We start from the raw sequence: 17,845 nt of genomic DNA on the forward strand, positions 1-17,845 counted from the left end.
AATGTGTTAGTGCAAGATGTTCATGAACCCTCAACATGCATAATGGGTTCTTCCACTTTGGTGCAATCCGATCCACTTCAAGATCTCATTATTTCTCTCATATCATATCCACCTCATAATGGACTCGCGTCTTCTTCCCAAAGAAAAGAGTATGCTACAAGTCAAGATATTCATAACTTGGCAAAGGAGTAGATCTCCATAAGCAAGAATCCCTGCATGTTAAAGAAAATATTAAGGGTCATGGCCTCAGTGAAATTCCTCAAGATGTGGGTACCCCTACTAAATCCAACATCCATTCAAAATCCAAACATATCCCTTCCCCACCATACTTTCCATCCATCTTAGGTCCTTATATTCCTTTGTCCTCTATGCAAGGTCAGCAAAGGCACAAATCCTTGAGTAAATTTCATCCATCCAAAATAAGTCCATTTCATTCATATCCATCCATGCATTCCTTTCCCCCTCCAAGCAATTTGGATGCCAAGCATAAAAGTCATAAGTCTAGCAATCCACATGTATTCAAGGATCAACATGTCCAATCTAATCAACATGTCAAAACAAAGAAAAATATGATCTATAAAGAAAAATAAATATCCAAAAGGCCACAAAGGCCCACTGAGCAAAATCAAGCAAATTCAAAATATATATGGGTTCCTAAATCCCTTATGCAAGCAATGCACACCAAAGAACAACAAAAGCATGAAAAATTGAAAACAATGTGGGTTCCTAAGAAGCTTCTCGAAGCACAAAAAGAAAAATCCAACTTGGCATCCAAAATTGCTATTCCTCCATCTAGCCCTCTCAAATTTGTTCCTCCATCACCTTCTTCATCCGTTTTGGGCCCTTATGTCCACAAATCCCTAGCTATTCCTTCATCAAAATCTCCATATCCAAAACCCACTCTTCCTCCATCAGTCCATCACCTCTCAAGGTGTGTGCCAATGTTGATCTTGCTTTCATTTCCATCTAGTGAAGCCCAATTCTTCCAATACCCTATCCATTATCCAATGCATATTTTCCATCCTTCGATCCCTTTGATCCAATCCTTTACATAAATCCTTGCCTTAGTTTCATCTCTCTTTTTCCATGTCCTTATCCTACCAACGTCTTTGAGAATACTTTTAAAGGTCATGGTCCATTTTTTTCAAGGCTACTATCCAAACAATAAGACGCTTGAGTCCTTCTTCCATCCCCTATCATGTGTCCATTTTTGACTAAAAAGTCAAAATCCAAAAAAAAAAAGAAAAAGACAAAAAAAGTAAGCAAAAAATAATTCGTCCACTGGTGAAAACCTCACAAACAGGCACCTTGGGAAAGTACTGTGATGAAAACCTGGCAAATAGGCGTCATGTGTAATCTATGAACTTCTTGCATACTGTACTTGGGGATAGGTTTTATCCTATCATATCCTTTTGTCCTTCATTGTTCCATTATCCTATCGAACCCCTATCATTACCCTTCATATCCTATTGTCCCTCATGTCCAGTTTCCCTTTCTAACTTTGATCTTGACAAGGCTAGGGATCTTCATGAGTGTCATGCATCTTGTTTGTAGCTTTTAGTCCATCATAGCTTTTGGTCTTTATCCATTTGCTTATTACAACCTTTCATCCATATTCCCTGTCTTATTGCAACTTTCTGCCACTATCTCTTAGCCAATCCCGACCTTTAGTCCATGTCCCTTATCCATTCTTGGTCTTGCTTATCCTATCCATATCTTACTCTTTTTCATTCCTTGATCTTGATCTAACATAAGGATGCAAAATTTAAACATGGTTTCAAAAACCTCTTGACATGTCCCTCATGCCATGTCACTGCTTTACATTGTCATATCCAGTCTCTTGTCCCATTGTCTCCATAATAAAAGGCCTTTGTCTCCCCTCTATCAACCATCATTTTAGAAAGCCTATTTATTCAGCTGTTGTATTCCTTGCCTTGCTAGACACTGGGGGCAAAATCATAAAAATTGAAAAATGTCCTGAAATAATAATAAAAAAAATATTTAAAATGTCCTGAAATAATCCAAAAACATCGAAAAAAAACTGTCTCCATCGCTCTTATAATAAGAAGGTCAAAGGGTGACACTTCGAAGTGGGATATTTGGTCCTAAAGGCGAACTTGAAGAATACATAATCTACTGACATCATCAAAGGAAAATTTGAGCCTAATTGGGTTGGGCCTTTCATAGTTACTGCAGCCTATGGTTCGGGGGCATATCAGCTTGCAACCCCAAACGGTGAACCTCTGTCAGATCCTATCAATAGCATGCACCTTCGAAAGTACTGGGCATAGTTTTTCTGTCAACAATTCTTCAATATGATCCTAAAAAATACAAAAAAAATAAAAAAATAAAAAAAATCAAAAATCAAAAGCTCAAAAATACAAAAAAATAAAAAAAGTGAAAAATTGAAAAAAAAAGTAAGTAAAGAAAAATAATTCGCTCTCTAGTGAAAACCTAGCAAATAGGCGCTTTGGGCAAGTACCATGGTGAAAACGTGGCAAACAGGCACCATGTGTAAAATACTATTGCTCCATTATCTATCATGACTCCTAGCTGTCCTTTTCCCCCTGCAGGTTTATCGCGATTATCCTTGCCCTGACCCAATGTTCTATTCCAGGCCTATGATTGGTCAACACCATTGTCTTGCGTAATCAGGTTTCCAGTCCTTGTGCATATGTTTTGGTCCTGGTCGCTATATATGTCTTTCAAATTTTCATTGGGTGCGTGCCCCTTGTCATGATAAATTATTGGAGTTATTGCTGCGTGTGGACTGGACCATTCTTATCATAAAATGTCTTGAAAAAATCCCTAAAAATCAAATAATGTCCTGAAAAAAATCCCTAAAAAGTCAAATAAAGTCCTGAAAAAAAAAATGAACAAAAAAAATTGTAAAAAACTCGAAATACCTACAAAGTGAAAAACATCAAAATCCAAAAACAATTTCTTTCTTATTTTGCATTTTGTCAATAAATGGTCCCCTTTGTGCATAGACAGATCGCTGAGCATACATCCAACGACAATCAATCAAACATTGTGCTTTAATGAAATCACGCATTAATAGATGAATTGTTCGACCAAGCAAGCATTCAACCTGATCACAGTTGTCACATCAATCCAAATAGCATCAACATTACCATTGGTCCTTGTCAACATTATCATGGGTCTTATACAGGGTGTGGTATACTCGAAACCAGACTATGTCCTGTCTTTGACGAGGTACCGCATTCTCTGAAACCAGACAGCATGATCATTCTTGTTTTCCACTTTTGATAATGACGATCAGACTATTTGTTTGACTTGGTTGAATTTGTACGTCTTTGTGTGGGGGAAAAAGCGAGACTAGGCCAACATGTATTAAACCTACCTTTTGTCACACACTACGGAATACGAAAGAGCCTAGAGGTATCGCACAATTGGATACTTCTTTTTGGTGAAAGAGAGAGCCATGACCTACCTATTAGGGTTTCTATTCCTTTGTTGTAATTGAAAGGTAAGATTATGCAAGTTCAATTCCTAACCCTAAAATGCAAGTATGAACTAATAACAAGATTGCAGAATTGAACTTAAACAATGGAAAGCTACAAACATAAGGACAAGACAAGAATGCAAATGCGTACGCAGAGTCAAAATCTGAGTGAAAATGTTCGGGACAGGGGCGCGGGCGCCACTGTCCTGATTCTGCACCTGAAACTGCACCTGAAACTGCCACTTTGCAATTTGGAAAACTATCGGAAATGCTAAAAATTGCTGTCTGTCAGGAGGACCAAGGCACCCAGCGCCCCTGTCCCAGGGACCAGGGCTCCTAGCGCCCCTGTCCTAGCAGGACCAGGGTGCCCCACGCCCCTGTCCTGGTCTTCTGCTCTGAAAATTGGTGTATGGTTCCGTCTCCGTCTGCTTCTTTCGGATCTGCAACTTGCGACGTCGTCTGAATCCCGAAATCTGCACTTATATCTGAAAAGGTGTTTGGGTGGCTATATAGGGTTTTGCCTTAGTCAAACTCCCACTTCGGTGATTTCCACCTCTACGAATAGCCAAGTTGTATTGTAAAAGTAATGTGTGTGCAGACCTTGTGTGTGTGCAAGATCTAAAATGCAAGTAAGCAAACTAGAGGAACCTAGAAAGTAAACCCTAATTGCTTGTAAATGACAATGTAAATGCTCCAAATCAAGATGCCAAGTGATCTAAAGCATGAATGTAAGTGACATAATGAGGCTTATGCAAAGACATGAAAACAACATGAAATCATACCCAACCCCAAGGGAGGGATACAAGCCAATCTTCAGTCGGTGATCTCTTATTGTTCTTCTATGTCTTCAAAGCCATAAGTGAATGAATGGATTTGATGAATGCTTGGAGGATGAATGTTGAGAGTTGCTGAAGTCTTCAAAGATCTGCTCTTTCCCTGCATATGAGGTTCCTGAAAACAAAATTTGGATCCCTTCTAATGAAGAAAGAGAGCTCTTATGTATGAAACCCTAGGTCTTAATTCCAACTTTTGGCTGACCTAGAGATTGAATATCCCGCCAATTTCTTGGGGTTAAGCTTTATTTTATGATTGGATCGTGCTCCTAAAATTTTGGGAAAAATGTCCGGGACCATGTGCACTCCGGGCGCCATGGTCCCGACAAATTTTCAGGGCCGTCAGATATGATGATTTTAGAGAGAATCCCAAAGTTACAGGTGATTTCGAGATGTTTTGACCCCCGAAATCAAGCCCCCAAGTCCAAAAGAAGGCCTAATTAGGGTTTTTGATTAGATGATGTATTGGAGGAATAAAATGAAAAGGGGCACACTTTAATGAAAGGGCCCGACTTTATGATGTGAAGGATGATGAAATAGGACCTTAGACCTAATTAATTTGATTAATTAAGTGCTAAAGGAGAAATGCAATGCAAAATGCAAATTGGGCCAAGGTGGGTGCTAAACTAGATGTGAAATTGTACTGCTTTAGCAAGTGCGTACAATTTACGACGCTACAGTCTTATCTTTTTACTTATTTATCTTTGGCTTTGATCATGTTCCTATGTTGCTCGATGATGTCACTGAGTGATTTAGAGTGACTGGGATGGTTCATGGTCCCTTTCCTTTTTTTTGTTGTGTTTGTTGTTTGTGGAATGTTTGTCACAAATTGGGGCAACTATATCATTGGGTGTCTATGATAAGTACGTTCACTTTGTGAACACTGCACATACCTCGACCCTTGATGTATGCACCCTAGGATGCTTCACTCATTCTTTGTGTGCGATGTGTTTGCCTTTTGCAAAAGGCGTTGCGTTCCAACTCTGGCCTTCAATGCCATGATGCTCTGCATTCGCTTTGCTACAATAAATAAAGGTTCTCACCTACTTATGTGCATTTGTGAAAACAATTTTTCCTTCATTTCTAACTATCCTTTGTCTAATTCCTTCTTACTAACATTTCTTCCATCATTCTTAGCGGTCCATTCGGTCTAGTTCTCCGATCTCTAAAAAATTATAAAAAAAAATAAGTTGCATCCTGCATTCATTGGTTAGTACATTTGCTTTATATCAAGCCCATACAAAGCATTTTATCCATTTCATCCTATAAATGCATCAAAAACATAAACAACATTCATACATATTATAAAGATAGTACATAGATGGTGCATAAGACATCCATAGATGGAAAGTAAATATAAGCCATAACACATTGCATCCCATCATATAGCTACATATCATATCATATATCAATATCGGTGTACAAAATTGGACTGTCTATCCTATGTATGGCCCACAGGCTGAGTACATAATGTCAAACTATATATATCTCCATCATAAGGAGCACGTGCCTCTGTCCATAGGTGCTCCCTGTGTCCTCCTCATCCCTACCATGTCTCGAGGATGAAGCCCCTCCTATCCCTAGTTCTGGCTGTGGTGGTCTCATAGGTCCACTCACCCCCATGTTGCTCACTGACCTCTGAGAGTGTGGCCTGCTCTCTGTCCTTGATCATGCCTGATATGACGCTGCCCTTTGCTCTGGTGGAACTACACTCTCATATAGAGTACTCAAATGGCGCATCTCATCTCCTGCCTCTAATAACATCTACGCCATCTCATGCACACTAGCATCCCTAATCGACCCAACATACTCGATCACTCTCTGCTCTGCTTGTTATGCTTGGGCTATCACTGTATCTCGAGCCACTGTTAGCCTGGTTATCTCTACTCTGAATGTATCCCTCTCAGTTGACCACTGATCCTGCTCTGTCCTCAAGATAGCATTATGTCTCTCCAATGTAGCAATGTAATCATGTTGACTCGCTATGGCGGCCCTACATATATGCATCTCCTCTATGCTAGCTGTCTCCCACCCTATGGGTATGTCCTATAATAACTCATGATCTGTTGGATCTGGCTCATCTCTCTACGTGCACCTAAGACTCTCCTCTCCCTCATCATCCTCCTCAGCCTCCTCATCCCCCTCATCCTCATCCCCCTCTTTCTCGTCCCCCTCATCCTCATCCCCCTCATCCTCATCCTCCTCATCATCTCCCTCCTCCTCTCCAACGAGTGGGAAGTCCTCCTATCTCCTAGGTACCGAAATATCAGGATCCGTCAATGGCACTGGCCACTGACGTGCAAACCATCACTCATACCTCTCTGTCATCCTGACATCTACAACATCTAATATCCAATCCCACTATCTCCATTGTAGCTGTATGAAGTCGGTATATGCTATGTGTGGCTGAATCATCCTCCCCCACTGACTCATCTCTCTGTGGGATTGGGCAAAGTGTGCAGTCCCTATCGGTACATCCTGCCTCTCTCCAAACTGTCATCTGACTCTCTCTAGCAGATACATCTCAATCATTCTCTGGCGATTCACTAGTCGCCCAATCAGGTATCTCTCCTGTCTGCAATACGGTAGCTCATTGCCATCATCTGACCATCCAGGGCAATCATGATATGGTATCCATGTGAAATCTCTCAACCTGTCTAGCTCATGTCGCCAATACAATATGTATCTAAATGGACCCTATCTCAGTGCTCCCCCATAACAATACACATATGGTCGATGTGGTACTACTTGTCTCTCTATGATTGGCCGACATATGGCTATGTGCTCAAATGCCCATACTTGTAAAAGTGTGACCCCACAGCTCAAAGTCTATACCCTCTGATATGCTATCTGATGCAACTGAAAATATAGCATGGAAAGCACACATGGTCCCCATGTGTATATAGTCTCCTTTGTCGCCATCCTCTCTAGCACTCTTCCCCATCCAATAGGGAATCCATGTCCTTGTCTATCACCTACTAATAAGCATGCCATAACCACTGCTATCACCACATATCATTGATCATACTCTGCTACCATGGTCTCCCAGCGGATCTCCCTCTCTATGATATCAAGGTCATCTACGTCGCACTCGAATAATCTGCACAAAGAGTCTCTCCCTATCTCTGGGTCGTACACCACCATCTCCCCATGAATCAGAATGCGGAGGATATGCCACACGTCCTCTAGTGTCACAGTCGCCTCTCTAGTCGGAAGATGGAAAGAGGAAGTCTCTGAATGCCATCGCTCGGCCAATGCGGTGAGAATTCCTGTGTTTGCCCTAATCTTAGGCATGTACGTAATGTAGTATAATCCAAGTCCTGGTAATGTGTCTTCAGTACTCCTGAGTCTGTATCGCAACATGAAGCAGTCGGGTCTGTTCTCCCACGTGATCAATGGATACTATCGACTCTGCATCACAATTGGGGCATAAGTTGTTAGTTTTATGGTTTTCTCCTAAGGGCTACATTTCCTTGTTTCATGCACCAATATGGGTTTTCTTATCTATTTTTGACCTATCCTACCCTTATCCCTCTTTTCAGGATCATCTGTGCACTGCTTTCGGTCAAACTAGAGTCATAAGTGCACAACTGCGCTTGTGCACACTGTCTTGTGCTTGTGCAACATCAAGCTATGCATATGTACCTTACATAGGTGCAGAACATCTCTACATAGGTGCAGAATGCACCCACACAGGCACAAATCTGCATTTTCCCCTCCTCTGTGGGCCCCGCAATGTCCTGCAATCAAGCAAAATTCATGAAATTGAACATATGGGTTTTTGAGCTACATATCGTTGCTCCCACATTGTCCAGTCATTTGAAGGTGCGTACATGTTCCCCAAGGTGATCTACCATTGGAATGTTCGCCATCTCTCTGCAAGGGTCCTTTTTCCTGAGCAATAACTCCTCCACTTTGGCCAGTGCAAATGAACTCTTTTCCTTCTCCTTGTCTCCTATATAGATCTTTGTCAGTACCTAGATGGATGTGTATGCTCTCCATCTTATGATGGTCATGGTCTTTTGCGCCTTCCATTGCTTGTCCTTTGTGCATCCGACCTTCGATTTTTGATCCATTCGAACCTATCGTCTTCTGTCATTCTTATCAACCACTTGGCCTCTTTTCTGGATTTTTTCAGCCAATTCCTCGAGGGGGCATGCATATGTCATTGTTATTGTCTGGGGCATTTTCATTATTGTTCTTTGAAACAATGCTTAGAATCGCATTGTCTCAAAGAGGGGCAAAATGTAGACATCTAAAAATGGTCAATGCTTGTGGAGTCATACTTTAACATTTGTGCATTGCCTTATTTTAGGGTTCTTGCATCGCATTAACATTTCTTCTATGTTGCGCACTTGGTCTTTATCATTTGTGAGCATCGAGTCCTTCTTCTGCATTCCTCATTTTTCTCACTTTCGAATTAGGTCTTGTCGATAGCAATCTTTACTCATAATTTTGGTCGATCTTATCCTATCACATCATGGTGCATGCTCATTTATCATCATTTTGGACATCGTCAATCCTAATCGATGATAGAATTATGGTTTTATCCTCTTCTCAATCTTTCAATCATCTTCATATTGTTAGTAATCATTTGCGATTATCAACTTGTCAATCTTGTCATTTTGCGATCGATTCGTCATCGATCCTTGTCCTTGTCAGCCTTGTCATTTTGCGATCGATTTGTCATCGATCCTTGTCCTTGTCAATCTTGTCATTTTGCGATCGATTCGACATCGATTCTTGTCCTTTCCAATCATGTCAATTTGGATCGATTAGTCATTGATCCTCGTCAATTGGTGCCTATCAATTTGATCTCCTTGTCAATCTTGGTCAATTTGTCATTGATTTTTGTCAATCAATCTCAATCATTTATCAACATTGGTCCTTTGTCAATCAGAATCACGATCAAACCTACATTAATTTCTTGTTGTCTTGACCTAATTCCTTGTCCTCTTATTTCTAGGGTTTTATGATTTGTTCATTTAATCATTTTCTTCTTCTTCGTGGATTAAATAAATCTATTTATTTAGTCCTAGGTCTCTTTCATGAATTAATTAATGGATGAAAACCTATTAATTAATTCACCTAATTTCTATTTCATCCTTTTCCTCAATTTTCTAATTTGCTAATTTCTCCTAATTTCTAATTTCTATTTCTCCTATTTTCTTTAATTTTTCTAATATTTCCCCTAATTTCATTCCCTCATTTTCTCCTATGTTTATGCTTCCATTTGTTGCAATCATGGAGGTTATTTTCTCTCTTCCATTTTGTCATGGGAATGGCATTTCAATCTTGTCATAATTTTTCATAATTGTCATACACCTTGCATAGCAAATTGTCATACATTTGTCATAATTTTGCCATTCTTGATTTGAACTTCCTTTCAAATCTCTTCATGCTAATCTTGTCCTCTCTCCAATTTGTTTATAAATTGGATGATTTTCTTCAATGGATCAATCAATCACATTTTTGAGTAACCTTATACTATGAATTTCATCTCTCAACAACTTGCTTTCCACTTGCATTTTGCATGTGTAGGTGAGATCCACATCAAATTTGAAGGTGTCAGAAGAACAATGGAGCCACATGAAGGAGATATCTGCATTAGTTTGCTTTGATTTCAATTAATTTGAATATCTTGTCTTTATGTGTTCATTGATTGGATTGGGATTGCTTTCATAGTAGCTTTAGGTTTTGTGGTTGTCCTAATTGCTATTGTTTTGATGATTTTCAATTTCCTGATCTACACTTTGATTGTTATTCTTCTAGAAGAATCAATGTCATTTTCTGTATAACCAAGACCAATGACTACTCTGAAGGTACAGATGTTAAGACCTGCTCTGCCATCTATCAAGACTCATCGGATCTTGCAATTATGGACAAAGACTTCAAGATGTAAAGGATCATTATGAGGGAGCTTATCAGGGGAAATATCGTTATCAGAAAAGGCAACGTGTTGGGAAACAACAAGATGTCCAATTCGAGCTTGAAGCTGGTCAACATTAATGTCTGTCGGGATGGTGGACTTAGTTAAAGCTTTATCTAGGACTATGCGATGCATAGGGGACATTTTCAACAACTCAAGAATTGATATTTGTATAGGTGTCTTTCCCAGATGATCTAGGAGATTATACTGACTTGTAGGAGTTGATTTGGGAGGAATTGTAGGAGCTCCTTTCAGGACTATTTTGGATCGACAAGTGGTGACTACGCAAGAAGGACCTTGTCCCTTTATTCTTATGGTGGAAACATACTCATTTGATGCTCAAAAACAATTGATGACATTGTTATAACCAGTATTTGCATAATTAAGATTTGTTGTTTTGGTAGAGTTTGAAGAAGATGATTTGCCCTTGTCATGATCAAGCAAAGGAGTTTTGAAAATTGTATGATTAGTGTTAGAGGTAATGTTGGGTGGGTCTACCTCAATTACCCCTTGATATAACAAGTCTTGAATCATATGTTTCAATTGAAAACACGATGCGGTTTTATGTCCTTTTGACTGATGGTATTCACAATATGCATTATCATTCCACCAATGCGGCTTTACCATTGGTTCTTCCTTGACATCTGGTAACTTGATAAAATTTGCTTGTATCAATTGTTTCATTACTGATTCAATAGGCTCTCCCAATGGCGTAAACTGTCGAGGAGGCCCATCCCTTGATCTGAAAGGTTTTCATTGCTGGTTTTGTTGCTGACCTTGTTGTTGATTATATTGTTGGTATTGCGGTTGTTGAATAACATTGCTTTCTTGTGTCTGAATTTGTTGCATAGCCGACATATTAGGAGCACTCAATTTCTTTATCATGAACTTGGGTTGATTTGCATTCACTGCTCTTGCGTTGACAACTCCATCATTAGTGACATGCTTGTTTTTGTACCAAAATCTATTTTTGTCCCCTGAATTGTTTGTGTTGTCACTATCTTTGTTGATCTTAATGAGTCCCTTAGCTACAAGAGCATTTTCAATGTTCATCCCTTTCTTAATGAGCTTCTCAATGGTACCAGGACTCTTCAGTTTGAACTCATACATCATTTCTGGGACCAAATTTTGAATAAATAAGTTCACTTGTTGTTCTTTAAGTATATCTAGGGAAGAATGAGTATACAAGCTTCACCATATTTGTAAGAAAGTCACTAATGGTTTACCTTGCTTTTTCTTTGTGTTGCATAAATCTGACATGGTCACTTCATTGTCAATGTTGAATGCGAAGTGGGATATAAACTTTTGAGCCAATTCCAGCCATGTCTTTATGTTCCCTGGCAAATGCGAATACCAATCCATGGCTTGTCCTGTGAGACTTCATGCGAATAAGTGCATCAAATATGTTTCCTCATAGCTCACTTCAGTACATGCTATGAAAAATGCTTGAGTATGGTCTTTTGGATTGTCATTCCCTTTATATTTCTCAAAATTAGGTGCCTCAAAATGCTTAGGAAAGGGAGGCATGTACAAGCTCTTGTCAAATGGATTAGGACATAAATCTTGATCTGTGTCTAATTTCTTTGTCCCTTTGGTTTGCAATGCGTCAATTTGTCATTGCAACTTCTCAAGTAGTTGTGCAACTATGTCAGATAATGAAGATTTTGGAAGTTCATCATTCATTCTTGGGTGTACTCTTTGTCGATACATCATGCTCTCCATTGGTTGTTGATGCTCTAAAATTGCTGTCTTTGGTGTCTCTGGCATATAAAGTTCTTGATACAACTCTTGTTGCTGTGGTTGTGCCATGCCTTGACATTGACCCTTTTGCTGTACTTCTTGTGATGGGATCATCATTTGTAGCCTTGGTTGATATTGCAATTGAGGTTATTGTTGATATTGCATGGACATCAGTTATGGTTGTGATGTATGATAACTTGTTTTTCCTGGCACATATTAAGGCACACGTTGTTGTTGATGCTGACGAATTGGAATTTGCTGACTTTGTGCCAATTGTTGTTGTCTTGATGTAAATCCCATCATTTGCAAAAAACTTTGTTTGGGAGGTTTTTGTTGTTTCTCCTTTAGATGGGGTATGGCACTTGCATTGACTTGTAGTGTTGTTTGTCCAATCCATTGTGGTGGTTGCAAGTTTGAATTGACTTGTAATGGTGGAGAAGCTACTGCAACTTGTTGTTGAATGCGATATTGTTGTTGTTGTGCATTGCTTGTTTGCGCATTTGATTGTGCCTTTTGTGCATTCCTCAATTGTTGCAACACTTGTTGTTGGTGCACACCACTATTTGTGGCTCTTTGTGTTGCCACTATCGAAGGATCTGTCACAATATTTTTCATAACGGTTACTTGAGTATTTGCCAAACGTATTGAACTTGATGGGACATATGAACTTTGTTGCATTTTAGAATTGTTTTGAACATTCGTAAGATCAGGCATTCCAGTCGTAAAGCTTTCTTGCATCTTAGAGTTGGATCCACTTTTAGGTATTCGAGGAATCACTTCTTGTTGAGGGACACCTATCAACATTTGTGTGGCCATCATTTGATCTTATGTTAAAGGTGTTGCATTAAACAATGGATTGTTTATTGTTTCGAATGTTGGCTTTTGTGGAATAGTCACTGTCAAAGTTTGTGAAGCACACTTACTCAACAATGTGTGTTGAGGTTCTTGTTGCACATTTTCTTCATTTGGATGTGGAGAGAAACTTAACAGATCATGGCCTTGTTGTTTTTGCACATTAGTTTGCTCATTTGAGGAGGTCACATTACTCATCATATCAAGATATTTTTGTGGAAACATCTTAAAGACCTTGTTCAAGAATTTATCTATCTTTTTTGTCAACTTCGGATTTTTAAGGAGCATATCAACATCATCGGAAGCATCGGAATCTGATGAAGAATCTGGTAAAACATTTGGATTTATTTCTTGTTGAATGCCTTGATCTGAACCAAATCCTTGTGAAAGAGTTTGTTCCTCATGTAATATTTGAGTTTGAATTTCATGTTGTAGGTTCAGTTGATTCTAGTCAAAAGGTGCATTTTCCCTTGGCGTTGGTGGAACACTCCCATATCCCGATTTCATGGGTACAAACACTGGCTCATATAATGGAGGTGGTCCAAGTTGAACCATTCCATATTGTGGTAATGATGTGTTTGACGAACCTTCAATTTGTAATGTTTGAATAGGTTGAAACTATGAGTTTGATACGTTGTCAATGGGTTGATATGTTGGTTCACCCATCTTCTTAGATTTTGACCTTGTTTCAACAGGCATGTCACTATGCAAATGCAATATCTTTGGGATTTTTTTGATTTTAAAAGGATAATGTATGATATGCAACTAAATGCAACCTAAATAGATGAAAATGTAATCTACGACAAGAATGCAACCTATGTTTTTTGTTGTTTTTCAAGGTTTGGACAAACTTTTTGGAATGCAAACCTAAAGACTCATCCTTGGGAAGTTGAAATGAAGCCAAGACCTTAAAGGACAAAGGACCAAATGACAATAGGAAAAATTGACAATGTCTCACCTATATGCTTGGATACTAAGCTAGGTTTGACAAAAATGATATTAATGAAAGAACAATTTTTAGACAAGGTCAAGACTCCTTAACAACAACTTAGGGTATCATCCAAATTTTTGATTTTTTAAGTTTGACAAACCAAATTTTTGAGACTATTTATGCAAGAAGGCAATGATTATGACAATGACTTAAGATATGACATGAAAATAATCTAAGGATATGATATGACAAGATGAAGCCAAGACAAGATGACAATACAATGATAAGGATATGCGAAGACCAATGACTTGGAATATGCAAAATGCAACCTAGGCAAGACCTAATTTTAGCATGACAAGGATAATGCACGAATGTTACCTAAATGGAAATCTAGCTTGGATATGACAATGAAATGCAAACTTAGGGAAATAATTTTGAACCTAAGTGCAAAATGAGGACACTTGCAATGAAAAGGACTAAAATGAAGGGAGATGACAATATGCCCTAGGACCTAAGTTGGACTATGCAAAACCTAGCCTAAAGTGACATGAATTTTGAAACAAAGACATTCAATGTTTTGACAAGCCATGTTCAAATGTTGGATGAATACTTGGACAAATTTGGACTTTTGTTTGGATTTTGTTTTGAATTGAAGGTTGTTGATTTTGAAAACCCAAGTTGATTATGAGCACTTTTGAAAGTTTGTATTTGATTTAACTTTTGACAATCACGGAAGACAAAATGTTTGTTTGACTTTGACTCAAGACAATCAAGCACATTCACAACAAATCCTATGGCTGGCAAGGGTAATATCTGTTGAATCCTCTAACCATAAAATACAACACTCAGCCAGATAGCTAGACGCTTGGTAGCACTGGCTCCCCCTTACAGTGCACTCACTTCTCGGGCATACCAAGCTTCGAGTTCAAGGGGAATCACTTCCCAAGAACTTGCTATCTCTAACTGAGGAGTACATGAGAGGTGTCTTCGGCATGCGCGTATCACAATGCCTGAGCCAACAGATAGAAGGATTTTGGCATCTAAAAAAAGAGATTCTAGTAAGGGCATCCGTTCAGGTGGGTATTGATCCAGTGAATAAATCGTCACAATACCATTCCAGCACCCATTGTCTACAGCTTTCGTTGCATCCACAGTTATTTAGAGTGGTTCGGAAGAGCTTGGCTTTAGCCCATCACCACTTTGGGTTGTTCCCTCTCACCAATGCCTGTGCAAAATGCTAGGCAAATCGGGAGGTAGGCCTAGTTCTAAGGGTTAAAACATGCAATCAAATTAAAAACAAACAAAGCATGCATGGTGTTTCATTAACCTTTAAGAAATGAAATGTGCAACTACTTTAAAAATCACAAGCAAGATGTTTTAATGAGAGTCTTTGACCGCGTCCTACATAAGATTCGTTAGTAGTTGCATTTTTAGTCTTCGTCACATGTAACGCCAAGATGCTGCACAGAGAATTAGTACCAAAGAAAAATCAGAATGCAAGAAACATAATGAAAACAAACAAATTTGTGAGTAAAAACAACTATTTTCACCTTTGTTTCTGGCCTTGCACAGGCACAGAATGCCTCGACACAGGCGCAGAACCAATCAACACATGTGCAAAAAACTTTAACACGGGCGCATAAAACTCAAACACAAGCATAGAAAACTCAAACACAGGCATAGAAAACTCAAACACAGGCACAAAAAATGTCAAACCAGGCGCAAAAGTGTCCAGAAAGCTCCGAGTCACCCTGTTTCTTGAGTTTTTCACCTGCAAATAGCTCAAAAGCACTCAAAACATGGTTAAGGGGTTAGTTCATGTTGAGTTCACCAAAAATGTAGATCAAGAAATTGAAAATCATCAAAACAATAGCAATTAGGACAACCACAAAACCTAAAGCTGCTATGAAAGCAATCCTAATCCAATCAATGAAGACATAAAGACAAGATATTCAAATCAAATGAAATCGAAGCAAACCGACATAGATATCTCCTTCATGTGGCTCCATTGTTCTTCTTCCGCCTTAAAATTTGATGTGGATCTCACCTACAAGTACAAAATACAAGTGGAAAGCAAGTTGTTGAGAGATGAAATTCGCAGCATAAGGTCACTCGAAAATGTGATTGATTCCCTTTTATTGAAGAAACTAATCCAATTTATAGACAAATTGGAGAGAGGATAAGATTAGCATGAAGAGATTTGAAAGGAAATTCAAATCAAGAGTGGCAAAATTATGACAAATGTATGACAATTTCTATGCAAGGTGTATGGCAAATTATGCACAAATTATGACAAGATTGAAATGCCATTCCCATGACAAAAGGGAAGAGAGAAAATAGCCTCCATGATTGCAACAAATGGAAGCATAAACACGGGAGAAAATGAGGGAATGAAATTAGGGGAAAAATTAGAAAAATTAAAGAAAATAGGAGAAATAGAAATTAGGAATTAGGAGAAATTCGCAAATTAGAAAATTGAGGAAAAAGATGAAATAGAAATTAGGTGAATTAATTAATAGGTTTTCATCCATTAATTAATTCATGAAAGAGACCTAGGACTAAATAAATAGATTTATTTAACCCACAAAGAAGAAGAAAAGGATTAAATGAACAAATCATAAAACCCTAGAAATAAGAGGACAAGGAATTAGGTCAAGACAACAAGAAATTAATGTAGGTTGGATCATGATTCTGATTGATAAAGGACCAATGTTGATAAATGATTGAGATTGATTGACAAAAATCAATGACAAATTGACCAAGATTGACAAGGAGATCAAATTGATAGGTGCCAATTGACGAGGAACAATGACTAATTGATCCTAATTGACATGATTGAAAAGGACAAGGATCGATGATGAATCGATCGCAAAATGATAAGGCTGACAAGGACAAGGATCGATGATGAATTGATCGCAAAATGACAAGGCTGACAAGGACAAGGATCGATGACGAATTGATCGCAAAATGACAAGATTGACAAGTTGATAATCGCAAATGATTACTAACAAGCTAAAGATGATTGAAAGGTTGAGAAGAGGACAAAACCCTAATTCTATCATCGATTAGGATTGACGATGTCCAAAATGATGATAAATGAGCACGCACCATGATGCGACAGGATAAGATCGACCAAAATCATGACTGAAGATTGCTATCGACAAGATCTAATTTGAAAGCAAGAAAAAATGAGGAATACAGAAGAAGGATTCAATGCTCGCAAATGATAAAGACCAAGTGCGCAACATAGAAGAAATGTTAATGTGACACAAGAACCCTAAAATAAGGCAATGCGTAAATGTTAAAGTATGACTCCACAAGCGTTGACCATTTTTAGATGTCTACAATTATGTCATGTTGTCGTATTATGTTATGTTGACATTGGTAATTATGAGTTACGACAGTTAATTACTCGCCCCGAAGGGAAGTTGGATGCGACGGTTGGTCGCACCCCTTCGGGTATTGTATATTGCATACCGTCCCTTCGTAGTGGCATCATCATAGTCGTATCTGGGTGTGATGTTATAAGCACTTGATGTACTTAGACTGTTGAATTAATATAGAAACTGGTTCTTTAATATATTTCAATTATGTTCTGTGCATTTACTTTCTACGTTTAATCATTTACTCGTATGTGGCAAACAAAATTTAACCCTAACTCTAATTTTAGCTATTGCCCAAGTTAAACCCCAACCATGACCCTGATTCAAACCTTATCATAAATAAAATATTTTTCCCTTATTGAATCCTAATCTAACATTAAACTTAATCCTAATTGAATCCTAACCTTAAATCTTAACCTTAATCCTAATTGATACCTAATACTATTTAACCCTAGCCCAACCTAGCCTTAAACCTAACACTTATCCTAGTTGTAATGGCAATCCTTATTCTATGTTTAATCTTAATTAAACTTGAACCTAAACCCTAATGCAACCTTAATGCAAATAGTAACTTTGATACCAAAGTTTATTCTATTACTTTTTAACACTAACCCTAACCCTAACCTAATGATGTAAGGCATTAATTATAACAAGTTTAACAAATGCATTGCTAACCATAGCCCCAATTTAACCCTAACTTTAACCTTAACT

The sequence above is a fragment of the Cryptomeria japonica genome, chromosome 3 (assembly GCF_030272615.1).
Source record: "Cryptomeria japonica chromosome 3, Sugi_1.0, whole genome shotgun sequence".
In the NCBI taxonomy this organism is placed as follows: Eukaryota; Viridiplantae; Streptophyta; class Pinopsida; order Cupressales; family Cupressaceae; genus Cryptomeria; species Cryptomeria japonica.